Source organism: Hermetia illucens, chromosome 2, assembly GCF_905115235.1.
Source record: "Hermetia illucens chromosome 2, iHerIll2.2.curated.20191125, whole genome shotgun sequence".
Lineage (NCBI taxonomy): Eukaryota > Metazoa > Arthropoda > Insecta > Diptera > Stratiomyidae > Hermetia > Hermetia illucens.
Genome location: NC_051850.1, coordinates 151,240,286 through 151,259,841, shown reverse-complemented (window position 1 = coordinate 151,259,841; position 19,556 = coordinate 151,240,286).

Sequence of the window (19,556 nt, the reverse complement as noted above, 5' to 3'; positions counted from 1 at the left end):
AGCGCAAGTCTCGCAACCTTCCAACGAGCAGGGAAAATACCCTCTTTCAGGCAAGCGTTGAATGCGCCAAGAAGTAGGTCTGGCCGGTGTTGGAGTACCAGTTTGTATACTTCTGCTGGAATACCATCGGGCCCTGGCGCCTTCTTGTTTTTCATAGAAAGGACTGCCTGTTCCAACTCTTTTATAGAGAAAAGTGGGCAGTCCTCTGCGCTCCCCCCGCCGACGTTATCATCCCATACGGGGTGCGCAGGGAAGAGTGCCCTTACAATGCAATCCATCTGCTCGGCCTCAAGTGAACAGGGTTTCCGCAGAGCCCCGATTTTTCGGGTTACCAGTTTGTAACCGAGTCCCCGCGGCCGCACGGAGTGTTGAACCCCCACAAAGGTACGCCGTCGGACTACAAAATAAACGCCTCCGTATCGTCAGAGAGTTAGCTTGCAATCGCTTGTCACTTTACTTGGGGCTAGCCCCCGAGCTTTCCCGCCTTACGAAGTCTTCGGGAAGGGAAAACAGGAAGGAAACTGTGAGTTCAAGCAACCCCTGCCATCCGGCCCTGCCGTCGGTCGAGCTCTGTTTTCTTTGTAAAGAAAAAACTCGAACATAATGCACAACACAGCTCCGCCTGTGAGCGCTCCTCAGCATCTCTTCGACAATGTTGTCTGGAGACTGTGTTGAAATAGAGATGCCGACGAATCCCACCCCTTCCATATGAAAAAAATGTTTGGGGGCGTCGTCCACTCCAGCTCCATTGCAAAACACACAATCACCTGATCGTTAGATAGTCCTGTGCAGGAGGGTCAACTTCTTATCAACGATGATGAACAACTGGAGAGGTAGAAAAACACTCCACCATGGTTCTTAATCGTATTACATACGGTTAGGTTCCGCTTTTTGTGGATGAAATGGTTATTCACCATCGTCATCAATGCACTTAAACGGGATAAAACCGCTGGATTTGATGGTCTCCCAGTAGAGTTATTTATCGTTGCATCTGCAGTTACTGCAGGTTCGCTATTTCCACTCGTAAGGAAATCTTGATTATCCGCGAGCTTTGTCAAAGAGTGGGAGAAGAAGATGATCGTGAAGATTCCAAAAATTGGCACCTGTTTTGAGTGTTGCAATCGGAGGGGTATCTGCGTGCTCCTCACCATTACAAAGATAATAGCAGAAATAATCCTGGAACGTATCAAAGAACATCTCGAAAGCTTGATCGACAAAGAGCAGGCTAGGTCCCGTCCGGATCTTCCTGCAACGACCACATCACCACCTTACGGATTCTTTTGGAGCAGTGTCCGGAATGTAGATCTTTGCTGCACCTGCTCTTCATCGATTTCAGTAAAACTTTTGATAGCGTAAACAGGGAATGCATCTAATTGGCATTCCGGAGAAATTAATGGCTATTATCAGAGTGACATATGATGGCAATCAATACAAAACGTCACGCGCTGCACCGAAGCAAAACCTCGGAGGACTTTGAGGTGGAACGCGGAGTCCATCAGGGTGAGATCTTCTCACCGGTATTATTTCTTCTTGTTATCGGTGACGTTCTTCATGTTGTCTTCTCAGGAGAACATGTAGGAATTGAATGGACGATGACATCTTTCTCCAAACACCTCTGCTACACTGCTGAAATCTGTTTGCTCTCCCACCAGGTCATGGACCTTGCCCAAAAGGCTCTGGATTTGGAAAGAGAGGCAAATAGTGTTGGACTGAAGATAAACACCAACAAAACTAAGGTTCTCAATCTTACGGGTCATCGCACTCTGCCTATCTGCATTAATAGGCAGAACATCGAGGGCGTCGATCAAATTGTATATCTTGGAAGCGTGGTTCCTGCTTAGCGTGGCACCGAACTGGATCTTGCACGACAAATTAACAATGCTAGATCCACTTTCGTTGCCCTGTCTAAAATCTGGAAACGTAGTTATCTCAACAACAACATCTAGTTGAGACTGTTCTGTACTAATGTTCTTTCTATGTTGCTGTATGGGTCTAGTAGAGTATACTGGCCTGACAAAATCTCAAAAGGAGAATTTAGTAGGCTTACAAGCTTGGCACTCGTATGGGATGTAACCGGAAGACGGAAGTGGCAGTGGATAGATCACACATTAAGCAGGGACTTGTCGCCCCTGCATTACGGGCTATGCCCCGAAGTGGAATCGACTCGCCTAAGATAGCGACGAGTGGGTGAGTGCCCCCTTGGCGCAGAACAGTACAGGCTGAGTGCGAGCGTCTCGGAAAGTTCTTGGAAGAGCTGAAGCGCATTCAAAGTAACAGCAGGCGATGCCGCGTAGATATGGTTAGCGCGCTATATCCCAAGGTGAAAGCCAACCATATACTAAGCTAGAAAATTATAATATGGGAAACACACCAGCATTCGTGAATAGCACCATGCCAGAGGTAATAGTCATAACTCTGGGAACATTCTGATGAACGGGCTGTCGGGCTTCAAGTCGGATGAAGGAATAGTCAGATTTAACATTAACAACAACAACAACAATTTGGAAGTATAATAGAAAGAATTGTTAAGAACCTCAGGAGAATAGACTGGACAAGGCAGATCAGTGTCAACAAAGCTCATCAACATAAGGATTGAAATTGAGCTCGAGACAATGATGGCAGATATCAACAGAGTCGTCATTGAAAGATTTGAGGCCAGCTTACCGGTTCAGACAGTAACGTCATCAAGGGATGCACCCTAGTGAAACAGGAACCTTGCCAGAATGGGAGCGGAGATCCGAAAGCACTTCCAGATTGAAAATACACTGACTACGTGTTGCAACGCGAACAGGGAAGCAAAACTAAACAGCTTCACGAAATTTTGTGAAAGTATCGAACAAACTACATAAGCATATATGCAAAACTATAGTCAAAAACAAGACTGTCTATCTGGAGAATGAACATTGGACTTTTACCGAGAATGAGGAGAACAGAGTAAATCTGCTTCACAGAACTCTTTTCCGAAATCCTATCCCACGATAGAAGGCAGCAACACCCTGCCTGACACCCCAACAAGGAAAAAAATAAAAGAGGTGTGCTCGGTACCCAGAGCAAGATGGGCAATCAGAACTTTTAAAGCACACCCGGAGTAGAGGGCATTTTCCTAGTACTATTTCTGAAAGGCTTACAAATCATCTTAGGATCTTTCCTAAAGATAGTAAGGGGTCGCATTGTCTTAAAATATATACCAAAGGCAAAAATAATCTTTTCATATCAAATATTTCAGAAAAAGTTGTCCCACATAGATTTTTTCGCAACACGTTAGAGAAAGTCATATTAGAACTATATTACAACTAACATTGCTATTCTTTCTGACAGCCAAGCGGCTATTAGAGCACTTAGGTCCAAATAGGTGAATTCTAAGTTGGTATGGGACTGCCTTGGAAAAATGAACACGTTCGGCACGATCAATAAAATTTGAACATTCTGCATTCCAAGCCACATTGGGTTAGAAGTTAGTGAGGCGCACAAGCTGATCAGCCGCTATATGGAGAATGAGGAGAACCCTTCCATGGAATCTGAAATAAGTCCATGACCACGACCCAGGGAAAAGGGACAGCTGAGGAAACTAGACTTGACAAACCTACCGAAAATGCAACAGTCCAGGGTGCTCATAGAGGGATACGAACCTGATTGCTCGCATGATTGTTTAAACCTCACCAAGATTTGACGTCGGATACCAGCCGACTCAGCTGTGAATGAGTGAGTACCTGAGTCAAATCGGGGTAATAATCTCGGACGAGCGCAATACTGACCACATTGCCTCCTACAGGGTACTGTAATCCTGTAGTGTACCGTTACGGTCTTGAATGAAGCGCTCTAACACGCTTCAAGGCCCTAATTCAATATCGTTTGTTGCGCCAACGATTATTATTATTAAGAAGAGCCTCCGGATCAATGTAGGAATATTCACTGGTCACTGTAGGCTAAATTATATCAGCTGGGAATATTCACGAACGCTTTCTACAGATTCCGTAAAAAGAGTGACGAAACCTCCACAAATGTTTTGGAACAGTGTCCGGTACTTGTGCAAAGTAGGTTGAAGTGCCTGGAAGAATACTTAATATCAGATGCCAGGTTAAAACACTTGGAAGTAGGCAAAATCATAAAGTTCCTATCGGTTTTAGGTTTGAATGACATACTACAGTTATTAGATATACTATAACCAGTAAATGGGCACAAAAGTTCGTTTAGCACGGAGAGCTACCTCCCTTAACAAATATTATAATTCCATATATGATATCAGTTACCTCTTGGTGGCTTAGTGTTCAAACTGACCTAATTCTACGGTCTTATTAAGAAACGGATTGACTTTGTGACAATCAGAGCCACGCATGGCTCAATTTATTCATACTGGTGGATGCAAGGTCTACCTAAGTCTCTACCAAGCTTTGGAATACAGCATCCGTGTTGAAACGCAACACCATATTTGAGGCCGGGAGGACTCTTTTCGCTTGAACGTAACCACAACCACCGTGAAACTCCCACTAGGGGGACAATCGCTATAACCACCGTATAGAGGTTCTCCTTGGCCACTGGGTTTTGGTTTGACCAACATGGTTGCTACCCCGTCTTCCTCGCCGCCACCTCAGATAATAAGGCTAATACATAAATACCTAACAGACTCAGTTTGATACTGATATAGAAGCAATTGCATTTAATTTCATGCTATTAACGTAGTATGCTGGTCCCAAGCCCAAGTAAAGGAGAAGGGGTTTGAGGCAACGTACTCTGTACTATCCTCAGTAAAACAAAAATAAAATACTGAGATCAGGGAAAGAGACAAATAGAGTATAGTTGGAGTTATTCTACTATACTAAATCCTACCTGATCTCTCTTGGTGACAGGCCCCGCGACAGGTCGATCAAGAAAATGCATACAATGTCGTTACAAACATGATGATCGGATTGAGTCACAAGCCTCGGAAAAATGCTAAGGCGTCCACCTCAGTCGACGCGGCAGGGCGGGCCCCGGTCCTGTTGAGAAATGGCCAAGGGTTCTTGACGCATGGACGGTGTCAGCACGTAAACAAGCTAGTCCGCACACAACGAACAAAACAAATACGTGTCTGCACGCTAAATGTTGGAACCCTAACTGGAAAGACCGAGGAACTCGCAAGAGCCCTTCGGAAAAGGCGCATTGATATCTACGCTCTGCAAGAAACCCGATGGTCTGCTGCCAAAAGCTGCGACATTGAACGCGACCGTTGGTAGAGCCGCAACGGATAGATGGCGAGAATACTTCGAGCAGATTTCAACTGAAGAATTTACTCATCCACCACTTCCACAATCATTGCCGACATTTGGACCAGTTCCACCTGTCAGCGCAACTGGTGCTCAGAGGTTGGGGTGAGGAAGACGGGGCGGCAACCCTGTCGGTCAAACCAAAACCATTTGGCCGAGGAGAACCTTCATAGTGGTGGCACCGGGAGACGCTGTACTCACTTTGGTTTGCCGGACGTGATTCAGTAGGCGAATGCTCCAAAGGCCTAATTAGGGCGATCAGAGCCAAGTCTGCACGGGGGCTCACCTGAAGTGGTAAATTGGTCACGAAACCTTACCAGGGGTATACTGATACCATGGGAAACGGGATAGCCACTGGACTCTCATACTTCGGGTGAACTCCCGTTGTATGTGAGTACAGCTCGTTTGTTTGCGGTTGGCCCCCCTAGTAGGAGTTTCATTGTGGTTGTGGTTGTGCTCAAGCGAGAAGAGACCTTCGGGCCTCGACGTGGTGTTACGTTTCAACAAGGGTGCCGCACTCCTTAGTTCGGTAGAGATTTAGGTAATTCTTGCATCCACCAGTATGAATGCTAAGCCATGCACTTGGTATAGACAGGTACCGTTGTTGCTTGTCTCAGCGGGGATCTGATTGTGGTCACAAAATTAATCCATGTCTGAAGAGGACCGTAAGATTAAGTCTCCACGACAAGTACCTACGTTAAACATTCAAGGGCTCAACTATCAGCGCAACTAAAGTCGAGGAGGCAATAAAACAAAGGAAGTCGGGGAAAGCAACAGGACCTGACGACATCGCATCTGAGCACTGGAAAGCGAAGAGCTGGGACCCAACACTGTGGCTCAGTGAATTCTTTAACCGGGTTATTCAGGAAGGAAGAACACCATTTGACTGGCAAGAAAGTACCACTGTTACAATATGGAAAAAGAAAGATAGTCCAGCAGAATGTTCAAATTACCGTCCGATCCGGTTACTTTCCCATACCATGAAGATTTTTGAACGCATTCTTGACAACCGTATTCGCGAAATCGTTAAAATAACCGTGAATCAAGCCGGATTTGTTAAGAACTGCGAAACTACTGGCGCAATACACGCTGTGCGGTTACTCATGGAGAAACACCGTGAGAAGCATCGCCCTCTTTACATTGCCTTTCTGGATCTAGAGAAAGCGTTTGACCGTGTACCACACGAACTCATCTGGTACGCTGTACGACAACACTTCGTGCCAGAAGAACTCGTGCGCTGGGTTCAATTGCTCTACCACGATCCGAAAAGTAAACTTCAAAGTATGGCAGGTATATCAAAACCGCTTCGTGTCTCTGTTGGTGTTCATCATGGTGTGCCCTCTCACCACTTCTCTTTGTTCTTGTTATGGACACCGTCACACGGAATGCCAACGTCCAGCCCTCTACACATTGCTTTATGCAGATGAAGTTTCCTTCCATCTGATAGCAAAAATGATCTCGAGCAACTTGTTCAAAAATGGAATGATCGCCTTATGCAACACGGTCTCAAATTGAATTTAAACAAAACTGAATTCTGGACCATCGATCCCCATGATACAGGCACAATCATTGTCAGCGGCAGTGATCTGCCCAGAACTGAGCCATTTAATTAACTTGGGTCAACGCTATCAACCAATGGAGAACTGCGTTATGAAATTGCTTCACGTATTAACGCAGCCTGGATGAAGTGGCGTTTCACAACTGGTGTTCTTTGCGATCGACGTATCAACGAACGTCTCAAATCTAAAATTTACCGCAATGTCGTCCGTCCAGTCGCTCTCTATGGTTCTGACTTTTGGCCAATTATAAAAGACAATGAACGGCGTCTTGTGACAATGGAGACGAAGATGCTACGTTAGACTAGTGGCGTCACACGTTTAGATTACATCCGAAATGAGGAAAACCGCGATCGTTATGGGGCTGCACCGATCGTGGAAAAGTTCCGAGAGAGGCGTCTTCGATGGTATGGTCACGCAATGCATGCTAACGAGAATTCACTTGCCAAGATTGGTCTGAACATCGAAGTCGATGGTAAACGACCAAAAAGCAGACCTAAACAACGGTGGCTTGATATGTTGGATGGGGATTTGAAAGCCTCGAGATTGCACCCAGATCAGGCATTCGATAGAGCCAAATGGCGAAGCCAATCACGACGAGCCGACCCCGCTTGTGAACGGGACAAATGCTGAAGAGAAAGAAGAAGATAGAAGCAATTGCATTTTCAAACTTTGGATAGAACAGTAAAGTCGGATTTCTTACTGTCTTCGCACCGAACATTGTGGGGCTTACTGATAACTAAACTAACCAAAATCTGCTTGGTAATATGTCCTCAAAGTATTGTATTCAATGCGGAAGCATATCATCGTGTTCACTTGCAAGTAGGCTTTCAAACGCCTGCATGTTTCTCACTCATCTGGGCTACTAGCGATACTCCCTTTCCTGTTTCGCTCCTTTTTCAGACTAGGTTCGAACTATCCTTAACAGAGATTTGCTGCATAAATCGACAATTTGGATACTGAAAAGTTAAGAGCTAACTTCCGCGAATATAAACTTGCTAAATAATCGCAAAAGCTCCAAAAAACCATTTTCTTCTATTCTTCCAATTTTAAAAAGGTGAAGGGCTTTCCGCTGCAAATTAGAAGAAACTGAGAGTCATAAAACAAGAAATAAATATCGACGGGCATATTAGTTGTGCTCAAACTGCTAATTAAGATTATCTTAGAATTCTAAATCTACCTTCCATAGCACACGGTGAAGGTACATTTGATTTACACTAGCAAACCCATGAAACCAATTATATTAATTTGATTTTAATTGGCCATCCAAATACCTGATTTGAAGTGGAACTAAAATCAATACATTGTAAGTGTACTACATATTTCCGACTTTAACCACTTAGATTCAGTATGAGAGCTGACTTACATTTGGTTGTAACGATAGTTGGGTCCATTAAATTCATCATTACGCTAAAATCTGCTTTTCAAGGTTAAGGAGCACATGAATGTCGTGACGTTAGTTAAAACCATTAATGAGGAAGTATTACGTATTTGTTTTCAAGATTTCATTATCAGTTTGTTTAAGAGAAAATCATGTGGTAAGAAAGGGAGTGAAAACGAAGCTTTAACTTTCACCAGTACCGAGTATTTCCATTACTTCCGATAAAACAGAAACCTTGTCTGCAGATCGGCCCCTACTATGGCTTCATATGCATCTAGTTACGTATCCATTTTTCTAATTGTGCTATAAACACGGCGCTATTACATTTATTATATATGCATACATTCGGAAAGAAATAATGGTTTTAAAAGACGTGACATGCCGAGAGTGATCAGCAAACATGACATCGTGATCAGTCATTTTGAAATCGAAAACTTGCTGAAGAAGCTCAAGGAATACACGTCCAAGTGGAACGAGTTGTCTGGAAAATGGCATGGCATGTGGTGTATTTCTCTTTAAATTCATTAATAAATACGATTTCATGTACACATGTATATTTATGCATTTATAATATACGATTACATACTCCTGCAATCACAATTCCACAGAATTAATCAGGCTTTTATCCGGATTAGAATTTCATATTAGGCAAAAAAAAGGGTTGAGGATTGAACAATTTGATATACATGTGTACAGATATATGGTACATACATATGATACATTTAATAGAAATAATTTTATCAAGCTCATGAACTTGATTGTCCTTTCATTGGAAACAAAGGAAAGTAATTAAGTGCTAATCAACTCAGACAATTTCATCTTAATTATAAAATGTAGCTGCAATAGGATTTTAAGGGATAGTTTTGATTTTCTAGGAACCGGGGCCATTAAAATCCGATGAATACCAAACTTTTGAAATAAAGGTTGGTTTTCAAACTGATATCTAAGATTCCTAGAATTACTGTCTTATGCAATTAAAGAAAACTTACAGTAAGGCACAGTGAGGATGGTGGTACCCTTTTTCTTGGCGATCCTGGATTATTATACCTCAAAAAAACCGTGCGGAATAAGCTTAAATCTGTTTTTAATGCCCGTAAGATGATCACTCATCTCAAACCCCAGATCCAGATGGACCAATCTGATGCATTTTATTTGCAGTTGCTCGGCCTACTATGTTCTTAGACGAAAATATCTGGGAAAGGTTTTCTTCGGTGAAGAATCTCCGTACTCTTTCCTCTGGAGATATTCTCACATTCGCAAAAGCCTGTGGTTACCGCAGGAAGGAGATATGCAGTTAAGTAGGCGATCCTACAGACAGTATATTGGGCCTTGGAGTGTTTAGAGCTCCGGTTACGCCGCCAAACTATCCTAGCCTTAACTACAACAAGTGGACACAATACATGGTTACTCATGGAGAAACACCGTGAGAAGCATCGCCCTCTTTACATTGCATTTCTGGATCCAGAGAAAGCATTTGAATATGTGCCACACGAACTCATCTGGTATGCTTTACGACAAAACTTAGTGCCAGAAGAACTCGTGCGCTGGTTTCAGTTGTTCTACCACGATCGAAGTACAGTTCAATGGCGGGTGTATCAAAACCGCTTCGTGTCTCTGTTGGTGTCCATCAAGGAAGTGCCCTCTCACCACTCCTCTTTATTATTGTTATGGACACCGTCACACGGGACATGCGACGCCCAGCGCCCTATACACTGCTTTATCCAGATGATGTTCTTCTAGCATCTAATAGCAAAAATGATCTCGAGCAACTTGTTCAAAAATGGAATGATCGCCTCATGCAATACGGTCTCAGATTGAATCTAAACAAAACTGAATTTTTGACGACCGATCCCCATGAAACAGGCACAATCACTGCCAGTAGTAGTGATCTACCCAGAACTGAACGATTTAAATACCTCGGGTCAACGCTATCAGCCAATGGAGAACTCCCTTATGAAATTCACGCAACCTGGAAGAAGTGGCGTTCCTCAACTGGTGTTCTTTGTGATCGACGTTGCGTTGGACTAATGACGTGACACGTTTTGATCACATCCGAAATGAGGATATCCCCGATCGTTATGGGGTTACACCGATCGTGGAAAAATTGCGAGAGAGGCGTCTTCGATGGTATGATTAGGCAATTCGCGCTAAGGAGAATTCACTTGCCGAAATTGGTCTGAACATCGAAGTCGATGGTAAACGACCAAAAGGCCGGCCGAAACAACGATGGCTTGATACTCTGGATGGGGGTTTAAAAGCCTCGAGATTGCATCCAGATCAGGCATTTGATAGAGCCAAATGGGGAAACCGATCACGACGAGCCGACCCCGCTTGTGAACGGGACAAAGGCTGAAGGAAAAGAAGAAGGTCACAATACTACAATGTGGATATGAACTTCTACAATAAAAGATTGAACCACATCTAAGTAGTTTTTATTGTACACAACAAATGGTTTACTGTTGCATCTTCAAATTTATTTTCAGAATTTTTCATTACGTAGTTACTGAATACTAGGCCCATTTCAATCCCCCTTAAACCCTACATAAAATATTATCATTCACTTGTTGTTGGCTATTCACGAATCGCGTGTGACAGACAAGGACACAAGGAAGGACCATCGGAGAAGCAGAAGCTAGAACCCTAACTCTCGTATTGCCATCGAATATAAAGACATCGATGAAATTACTACAAAGAGGACATAGTTGCAGCGACTGGCTCTCAGTTCGAAATCGGGAAGCAGTAACATTAGAGACAAAGAAGGAAACAGAAAAGATAAAAATAGGCTTGACTGGATGTCGCATCCGCGAACAGGCGAGGATTACAAAGTGTTTCAAATGTCTGAAATTTAGACACTTTGCCAAACATTGTCAAAATGAGAAAGATCTTTCCAAGTTATGCAGGAGATGCGGAGGTGGCAGCGAAGCCGAAGGACTGAAATAAAACACCATCATATATATTCTTTAACAAAGATCAGACAAAAGACGAAGACGAATGAAGGTAATACAGATAAACTTCAATGTCTACGAGGTGGCTCAGTATCTCCTGGAATAAACTGTAGTAGACGAGAGAGCGGGTGTGATTCTAATCAGCAAAGCAAAATTCATGAGAAAATCAAGCATGTAGCTATGTGAGCATGCGCAAGCGTTTTTGTCTTTGGAATTAAGAATTGCAAATAAAGGCGAGACAAACACACATCGTAAAGCCTTTATAGGTTCTATCATTTACATCACTTACACCAGCTTTTCCTTTCTGCGTAAGATGAGGTGGTGGGTTAGTGAAAAATTCACCCACAGTTATCATCAGGCAATAATGTTCAAAATTAAAGGGCACAGAATGGTGCAGAATCCCAAACTGACAGGTCCAAAATAGAAGGATAGCGTCTTCGATAAAGATGCGTTTGACTTGGTGATGAATTCGGTCAGTATGTACAAAGGATTAACAGAAAAGTTGACCCAACCGCTAGTTTAGTCGGTTGTCAACGCGCGTGATGCCGCAATGCCGAGAAGAGTTCCCAGCACAAGAAGCTTACCATACTATTGGTGGAGTGAAATACCTGCATCAAATCATCGAATGTACGAGGAAAAAATTGGCTTTCCAGGAGCTGCTTTCTACATTCAAACAATTGAAACACGAATCGTAGAAAGCGACCAAACAAAGCAAAAACAGAAGCTTTAAAAACAACACAGCTGACGTAAACCCCTGGGGCAAGTGCAAGTAATTGGTCCGACAATGCTGACATCAATAATGACGACACTGTTCCCGCAAAGATCGACCACAGTCATCGAAGCAATCGGTGCAGCTAGTTTAGAGACCATACCGCGTATCACCCAATATTATTGCTGCAAGTATGCAAACAAATTAAGGAAAAAAAAGCACCGAGACCTGAAGGTATTTCCAATAAAGCAGTGAAAACTGCCGCCCATGCGAGACCAGACATATTTATTTAAGCAATGCAAAAATGCCTCAATGAAAGGACGTTCCCTAAAAAAATGGAAACAGTAGCATTTGGTTTTCTTGCCAAAAGGAAACAAACAACCTAGCGATCATCATATCGCCCAATAAGTCTTCCAGATACGATGGAGAAGATACTGGAGGGAATAATTAAACGGATCGGCAATCAAAACGTCCTTCATCCGAATGAACACTCCACCCTCCATGCTATGCTGATAACAAGATGGCCAAAAGTCAGACCATAAGAAGCAAGGGGAGTGTTAAATACTAAGGTGTTCAACAATAGACTCAGATTCAAAGGCGGTTTAGAGCATGTTTAGAAAAAGGCAGTACTGTTGCAGGCAGCACTCTCACGAAAGCTGCCAAACATTGGCGGTCCCAAATACTTCAGTAAAGTGTTGCTTTCTCGAGACATTAGCTCAGTCTTGCTCTATGCCGCTCTTATATGCGCTGGGGCATTAACGACTAAGGAAATCAGAAGATGCCTATCGCGCTCGTACAGATTATATGCCCTGAGAACGATTTGCTACTTTTGAACGACATCAGACGACGCGGCGTTAGTTATAGTAAGGCTGTTGCCGGTAGGCATCTTGAATGAAGAGATGCCATTTACATCAGGAGAATGACACCGCTAGATCAAGATCAAGAGCGAAGAAAGGGTATCATCGATGAGTGAGATGGCAAACCCGATGGGGTAGCTCAACGAAAGGCAGCCTTGTGTGGGTCAATCGTCACCACCAAACCTGTAGTTACCAGCTAACACAGTTTCTATGTGGTCACGGCGGATACCACAAATATTTACAGAGATTTGGACATGACAATTCGTTAACATCCCCAACCTGCCCAGGAGAGGGAGAATTCGCGGAGCAAACAATATTAGATTACAGTCGCTTTGCGGCGTGGAAGATCAACATTCCGAGCGTGTATCTCCTGGTGGAGCGCATGCTTCAAGCAGAAGACAAATGGTAGGAATTAGTCACATTCGTAACTAATGTCCAAAAAGAGCTCCGTATAGCGGAAAGGAAAGCCGAGCGACACCCACACAGAAATAGCAGTATAATTCCTAACCAGCCGGCCCCGTGAAGGAATACCTAACGGCAGTTCCGCGAAGTGAGCGGTTAAAGGATGCCCCGGTGTGGTTTAACGCGGATTTACGCCGACGAATCGTCTATGTCAGCGGTTTTGCTGATGTCTCTGGAAGATTCCACGTTCCGGCTTAGCTAAAAAAAAGGACAAATAAGGAAGAGCTCATTTCAGGCGGTTTGAACACTAAACAAAGAGATTGAGATGCTGGCGCTAAGCCACTTCACTCAAAATCAAAGTCTGTTAATTACTAAAAGAGCTTATAGGGAAAAACCATCTCAAGGAAATCAGAAGTGAAAAATGAAAATAAAAACATCTCCATGACAAACAAGCAAGCCGTATTATAGAAGACTACCAGCCTTTTCAGAAAAAGACAGTAAGTACATTGAAGGCTCGACTTAGAATAAGGCTGAAAACTGCAAAAGATATGCCAGCTCCATAATATCAAGGAAAAGAGAACTAATTTACGTTCACTTTCTGCACAAAGTCTAGACAGGTTGCATAAGATCAAATCCAAGGACTTCGATCCGATTTCTACAGAAGGGAAAATGTGTATAGCTTTGCAGGTGGGTATAATAGGGATCAGTAGCCGCTCTGAGGAGCCCAAATAGCACTCCAGCGCGCCTTTTGATACCATAAACTCCTAAGATCGTGACTATCGTTACGAGAGTAAGAGGGGAGAATCCAGCCGGCTCGGATCTTCAGAGGCAGTTCATAGAATTCACGGAAGAAAGCAACTCTCCCACCCTGCAACTAGAAATTTCTCTGAGGTCCCCAGAAAATGGTTTAGCTAGTGTCCATAGCCTAGGTTTTCCCCTCTTTTCCGTAACTTCGGCAGTGCGAATTGTAGGGTATACCGAGCCTAGCGGCATGGTGCCCTATGAGCCAACCAGACCGCCATTATTTTGCACGCATTTAATAGCATCTGGCACAGCAGTCTTCGCGATCGGGTTTTGTCCCTCTTCACTTGACACAGGTGGTGAGCCTTCGCCCAACTTTGCGGTAAGTATTAGCACTGCCAGCAAAGGGATTGAGGATTGTCTGCCATCTGCAAGAACAAATATCTTTAAAAGGATACGTTGTCTTAACTGCGAAAATTGTATCAGAGTGCAGGACAAATCCGAACGATGCCGTAAATATGGAAGATAAAGTCAAATTGCTATGGATCGTAGCAAAAGCAACCGAATTGTCTGCCCGGTAAACAAATAAAATATATTGACAACACCTACAACAAACGCAAGAGTAAATGTTTGGTGTTTAGGAATGTAGGAATGTTCCAGAATGTACTTGAGGACAAAAAGGACGCTCCAATCATCAGCGGATGAGCGGCAATATGAACATACCAAAATCTCGTCAAAAGAGGAACGTTAAAAATCCACGAAAACAGTTTCATAAGGGCGAACATATGTTGTGTACTTATCCTCAGTTGTTATCTCTTACGATAGAAGAGTCCCAGGAAACAACTGAAAAGTAAGCAGTCAGCGGGTTTGACAAGGTGATAATATCACAGAGGTTCTACTACAAAGTACAATGCCAAAGGCCTTATCATTTGGCCAGTTGTTTAGATTAATTGAAAGTTACGGCGATTGTTTGCACGTGGCAAATCTTTTTTCATAAAGTGTGAGTGCTGTGCCTATCTTCCTACTGTCAAAGTTGTCTTCGTAAAAGTTTCAATGGTAACTGGCGTGGAAAATGTCCCGAACAAAGTTCATAAGGCAACAGTGAAGGAAGTGCCAAATATGTTTGCCCAAACGTTAACCGCATACTTTTAAAAAGAACATATCCCGCACAGCGAATGAACTTTTCGCTCCTTCCCGAGCCAAATACGCCCTTGGATGAAACTGGACAGTCCGATGTGCCTTCTACAAATTGTACGGACAAATCACTCACTACCTTACATTACTAAGGATCCACGCAAAGAGGATAAATGCTGCCCCTGTTATGATCACCGCCGTTGGTTTCACGGATCATGTTGGACTGAGCTGAACTTCTTGAAAAGGTCGAGATTTACGCGAACAAAACCATTTATGCCATGAAGATTTGGTTGAAGAGTGACTGTCATTCATTTGCAAAGCATAAACGGAAATATCGTCTATAAAGACACATTACACCAGAGCACTGATGCCAAGAAAGCTGCCAAATGTAGGCGGCCAAACGTCGAGCCTTTTGTCTTCAAGGTGCTTAGCTCAATCTTACTATATTCAGTGTGTGGGCAAATGCACTGGGAAAATAAGGAAACAGAAGATAAATGGAAATTACATATCGCCAAAGTGCATTCTGCTGTGCTTACCAAACAATACTTGACAAAGCTGCAGGCGTAAAGGGCAGGGCATAAGGAGGATAATATCTTTATGATGGTGCATAGGACATAGAAAAATCTTTTCTCTACAGTGGAATGGCAGATGAAGTGGAATGAATCAAAAAAATACTGGTGGACATACAGAATCAAACGGGACCACAGAAAAGCTTTTGACCGGACACGCCCTTAATACCCGAAGTTATTATGGATCATATGTGCAAATCAAAAAAGATTTAGATCGAGATGAAAAGGGCGATCACAGCCATTCATAGGAAGGTTAAGCAGGAGAAATCCGCCGGGAAAGGGAAGGAGAGAGGAATGGGAGCTCGAGCGCGAGCCATATGACAGTTCCAAAAAAGCAATCCCACATATGGAACTGTGATATTCTCCTGTGCAACTAGATATGTTTATCGGTTTTCAGGAGTTGGTATCGTGATTCGTTGGAGCTTACGATGAAACAGAGTATTATCGAGTCACATTTTATATGTAATCCGGGACTATAAATTTTGTAATCACACACTACTATTGGGGTTTATTTTGCATAGAAATTTCGTAGAATTTTTTTAAATTTTGGTTCCGGCCAATTAAGTCTCCAGGTGAGATGGGATATGCTTTTGTATTCGCAGTCTTGCTGCCTTGGACCGGGAGACGCGAAAAATGCACCTTTCAAAGTTTACTTTTAATAAATTCAGCCTACGAATCAGGAATGGTTAAATAAGCATTATCCATTTAGGCATCTCCATCCGGCTAAATGTGCATTTTCCTTTCAACGCTTCATTACAAAGTTTAGCCAATGAAATACAGTATTCAACCTTCGTGATAATGAAAAAGAGGTGGATGAAAATATTGAACATCACGAAATTCGCTAGTAGGAGTTTTGGATAAGTTGGCAGAGATATCCCAACATATCCCAACACCTAAAGAAAATGGCCGAAAGTTGCAGTGCAATTCCAACAATAGCTCTACTGGACTGTCCGCCGACTCGCGGAGGTTCTTTCAAGTCAAGGAATCAAATAGAATAAAACTTGACCAACCTAATACGAGGGTAGTTCAATAAGTCCTTAGAATGACCAACGGATGGCGCGCGAATCGCCCTAAATCATATGTTTTTAGTCAGCGCCACTCCCGACTAGATATATAGTGCAGTCACAGTTCACATCTTCTGAGTTTACGTGTTTTTATAATCAATTGAAAAAAAAAATTGCTTGTTAAAAAAAATGGAAAAAAACGAGTTCAGAGCGCTAATAAAACATTTTCATTTAAAGGGCTTAACTCTATATGAGATAAAAAATGAATTAGACTCGGTTCATGGCACATCTGCCCCCGCCTTAGCAAGGCTTTATAATTGGGTAAATGAATTTAAGCGTAGTCGTAAATCAACAAGTGACGAACCACGTTCAGGAAGGCCCCTAGAACTGACTACTCCCGAAATCATCAATAAAATCCACGATATGGTGTTGAAGGATAGAAGATTAAAAGTGCGCGAGTTAGCTGTGGCCACAGGGATATCAATAGGTACAGTTTTTTTCAATTATACATGAAAAATTAGGCATGCTCTCAGCTGAGAATAAACGAAATAGAGTGGTCACCTCTGGGGCTCTTTTGGCGCGCATAAGTCGGAATGCTGAGGAATTTTTTCGTCGGTTTGTGACTGTGGATACACCGCTACACCCCTGAGACGAAGGAACAGACAAAACAGTGGATCGGCATGAGTGAACCAGCTCCAAAGAAGACGAAGACCGTAAAGTCAGCTGGTAAGGTTATGGCTACAGTTTCTTGGAGTGCCCGTGGGATTATCCTTATTGACTATTTGGAAAAGGGTAAAACAATTACTGGTGAGTATTATGTATCATTATAAGGGCTTATTAGCTTATTATAAGCTGAAAGAAGAAATTAAAAAAAAAGCCACCACATTTGGCGAAAAAAAAATTCTTTTTCATCACGACAATGCCCAAGTTCACACGTGCTTCGTTTCAATGGCTAAAATTGAAGAATTAAACTTTGTTGGTCGAACACCCACCGTATTCACCAGATTTAGCCACCGGGGACCTTTTCTTATTTCCAAACTTGAAAAAGTGGCTCAGTGGACAGAGATTTACGGACAACGAAGACGTCATTGCCTCTATAAGTGCTTATTTTGAGGAACTTCCGAAAACACACTTTTCTGAAGGATTAAAAAAACTAGAAAAACGATTGACCAAGTGAATAGAGCTACAAGGAGATTATGTTGAAAGATTAAAAAGAAACTTTACTCAAAAAAATTGTTTTTACACTTTATTCTGAAGACTTATTGAACTACCCTCGTAGCTAAATATGTCTCGCTATCATGAATTATTAGAGAATGGATTCTCCTTAAGAAACTTTAAAGATTGAATTTATTTTAATACTTATATTTCGTGTTAAACTGTGTTAAAGTTAAATATATAAGAAAAAAACAGTTATTGATAGCCTTCATTTATTGAGCCACTAATATTTAAATACCTTAATTAACACCGAACACGCAAAAGAAATATAACGATGGCAGCCAAAATCTCAAGAGGGTCATATGTTCATGATTTTGGTTGTTGTGAACTCTGGTTATTCAAAGTATTAAATTTGGGGACAATATCGTAACTTCGAACTACCTAAACCCGGCGACAGCCGTCAGCTCGAAGCTTTCAACTAGGCTTGGGACGCGGTCTCTCTTTTAACATACCGTCTTCGGGATGGCCCATTTTGTGTTTATTGTAATGTGGCGTCAAACCCGATTACGCGAACATAACTGCATAACTGCTATAAATATTGTTCATAATTTCTTGCTTATTTCTTATTCTTCGCAGTACCATGTAAAACTGTCTTATGTCGACCTTATCTTTGAAATTCAATGCACAAGTTATGGATTCTCTCAGAATTTGAACAGAATTTCTCGATTTTTGCCAGAAAAACCGTTGATGCGGAGAAAACAAGAAATCTACCAGCTTGGCAATATATAAAACCGTTACGGCAGATTCGACAACAACTATCAACTAATCAAACACATATTTGACACCTCGTTACACCGTTGATTCATACTCAACCTCCCAACGATTGCATTCTCCAGATTTTTCTCTTTTTCCTACCTACGTATTTTTTTTTTTTTTTGAATATCGTTAATGCATTATTGATAAACATTAAAATTATTCCTTGGTTCAAAGCCCAAATAAAAACTTTTGTGAAATCAGCATTAAGATGAATGTAAGCCACGTATGCGCAAGTAATAATATAAAAATCCATTACGCATCGTTTATTAACTCATTCTCGCCAGAAATTCACACTACAATTTACATTGAAATAGGCACAAAGCACTCCTCCTCGTTTAACCACGTTCCTCTTCACCGATTAGGTGGTCGGCCAATTTATTTTCTGCACGAACAATGCACCACCCCCGACATAAAAAAAATACAGGCTGCACTTTCTCAAATGCATATATTGTAGTGCATCTTCGCAGCATCAAAAGCCTACATTCTCTATTGTCTACATATGCTTTAGTTAAAAATGCATTTAATTGCAAGCTAACATAGTCATGTATGTAGCATTGTGATGCCAAATATATAGAGAAAAGTCAATAATCATATCTGCTTCCGAAAGTATATATATATATATGTAATTGTTCAATAGGATTTAAGACTGCGGGAGATTAGGATCATGACTAAATTTTTCACTGCAAATAGTCAAATTTGAAATTGGAATTTGAAAGATAAAAATGTAAAAACGGCTATTAATAACAGAAGGGGAGTGTTTAGTACCATAAAATGAAATTATCCTCCTGGTCAGCACAAGAAAATAAATCAAGACCTTTAGTTAGACTAAGAGCAATAATTTCAATATGCCGTTTATTTTAAGCAAACAGCAAAAGAAACTTCTGAATTTTGCATTGAAAGGTAAGGCCCATTTGCAACTAAATCGGGTCAAAACCAAGAAATATTTCAGAATATAATTCATAATCAATTAACTTCCGCGTGTGCTGGGTTTGACCACTCCCAACTGTCTCTTTTAGGGATATTTCAACTGGAACTATATTTGTA